Source organism: Colobus angolensis, unplaced genomic scaffold (assembly GCF_000951035.1).
Source record: "Colobus angolensis palliatus isolate OR3802 unplaced genomic scaffold, Cang.pa_1.0 Scaffold124, whole genome shotgun sequence".
Classification (NCBI taxonomy): domain Eukaryota; kingdom Metazoa; phylum Chordata; class Mammalia; order Primates; family Cercopithecidae; genus Colobus; species Colobus angolensis.
The window spans coordinates 934,733-937,167 of NW_012113586.1; the positions used below are offsets into that span (position 1 = coordinate 934,733).

The 2,435-nt window shown below is 43.3% G+C and overlaps 1 pseudogene; it reads left to right on the plus strand.

Moving 5' to 3' along the window:
* The first annotated feature begins 808 nt into the window (after nt 1–808).
* Nucleotides 809–1,795, plus strand: LOC105505263 (annotated as a pseudogene).
* Nucleotides 1,796–2,435: the final 640 nt, after the last annotated feature.

The window sequence follows — 2,435 nt, forward strand, 5'->3', positions numbered from 1 at the left end:
TATTCTAGCATTCCAGTAGGTAAGAAGTGGTGCCTCGTTGTAGTTTTGATTTGCATTTCAATGATGCTGACCATCTTTTCATGTGCTTTATTAGCTATTCCAGTACCCTTTTGGTGCAGTGGCTATTCAAATATTTTGCCCAATTTAAAATTGGTTTATTTGTCTTTTTGCTATTTAATTGTCAGTGTATTTTATATTTTGGATGCAAATCTTTTAGCAAATGTATGTATGATTCGAAATTTTTTTTCTCAGTCTCTGGGTTATGTTTCCATTATCTTATTGATGTCTTTAAAAATGCAAACATTTTTAGTTTTGATCATGACTCATATTTCAACTTTTTTCTTCTACCAGGAAGCATTGGGATTTTGCCTAACTCAAGTTTCTGAGTATGTTAATCTATGTTTTCTCCTAAGAGGTATATAGTTTGGCCTTTAAATTTAGGCATATAATCCATTTTGAGGAAATTATTGCTTATGTGTTAGTTAATGGCTAAAATTATAGGACCAATTGATTTTCACAAAAGTAAATTCAATGGGGCAAAATGATAGTCTTTTAAACAAGTAACACTGAGACAACTGAATTGTCCACATGCTTAGGGAAGGTCAGCATGCTATGTCAAGTGATGCCCATCTGACTCAACAGGTGTTGAGTCATCAGGGTTCACAAAGAATTTTTCAATATGATAATTATGGGTTAAATAATTATGGGTTAAATAATAAGCTGTAGCTCTCTGCTTCTCCCATTCGACAAACAGCCACATTTTCTTGTGCAGCACCAGCCACATCCCTGAGACACCACAGTGAAGGTGAAGCCTGGAGTCAATGGGTTTGGCTGTATTGGGTTCCTGGTCTTCAGGGCTGCTTTTAACTCTGTCAAAGTGGATACCATTGCCATCAATGACCCCTTCATTGACCTAAACTACATGGGCTACATGTTCCAGTATGATTCCACCCATGGCAATTTCTATGGCACCGTCAAGGCTGAAAACGGGAAGCTTGTCATGAATACAAATTTCACTACCATCTTCCAAAAGCTAGATCCCACCAAAATTAAATAGGCTAGTGCTGGCCTTGAGTACATCATAGAGTCCACCGGCATCTTCATCACCATAGAGAAGGCTGTGGTTCACTTGCAGGAGGGATCCAAAAGGGTCATTATCTCTGCCCATCTGCTGACGCCCCCATATCTGTGATGTGCATGAACCATGAGAAGTATGACAACAGCCTCAGGATCATCAGCAATGCCACCTGTACCACTAACTGCTTAGCACCCCTAGCCAAGGTCATCCATGACAACTTTGGTGTCGTGGAAGGACTTATGGCCACGGTCCACATCATCACTGCCACCCAGAAGACTGTGGATAGCCCCTCCGGGAAACTGTGCCATGACAGTCGCGGGGCTCTGCAGAATGTCATCCCTGCATCTCCTGGCACTGTCAAGGCTATAGGAAATGTCATCCCTGAGCTGAACAGGAGGCTTACTGGCATGGCCTTTCGTGTCCCCACTGCCAACATGTTGGTTGTGGACCTGACCTGCCATATGTAAATCCTGCCACATATGATGACATCAAGAAAGTGTTGAAGCAGCATCGGAGGGCCCCTTCAAGGGCATCCTGGGCTACACTGAGAGCCAGGTTGTCTCCTCTGACTTTAACTGTGACACCCACTCCTCCATCTTTGATCCTGGTATTGCCCTCAATGGCCACTTTCTCAAGCTTATTTTCTGGTATGACAGTGAATTTGGCTATAGCAAAAGGGTGGTCGACCTCATTACCCACATGGCCTTCAAAGAGTAAGATCCCTGGACCACCAGCCCCAGCAAGAGCATGAGAGGAAAACAGAGGCCCTCAGCTGCTGGGGAGTCCCTGCCACACTCAATCCCACACCACAATGAGAATCTCCCTTCCTCACAGTTTCCATGCAGACCCTCTGAAGAGGGAGAGGCCTAGGGAGCCCTACCTTGCTGCGTACCATCAATACATTCTTCTGCGTTCAGCCAAAAAAAAAAAAATGCTGTATTAGGAAAACTCACAAAGATTACTAATCAGCAAAAGAATAGATGGCATGATTTCCCCATCCTCCTATCTTACACTGATGCATAAATGGTCAGGAAATAACTGGGCTCACAATGTGAGTCTGCATTTCAGTGTAGGAAGACTAGTTTCCCTTACTATAATTTTTTATCATGTTAGCACAAGGACACAGCTTTATCAATGAAGGAACACACAGTCTTCTGGTGTGAAACAGTCTAGATTTAGATGCCAGCTGTTCACAACATTATCTGGGAAAATCAACTGCCCAGAACCTAGAGTTCCGGGGGCTCGTGCAAAGGGTTTTCCTTTTCTTAGGGGAGAAAGCCACCCATTCTACAGAGAGCTATACTAGGTAGAGTCCCTCATGCTGGGAAAAAGAAAATCCCTCTTCTTGGCCAGCTTA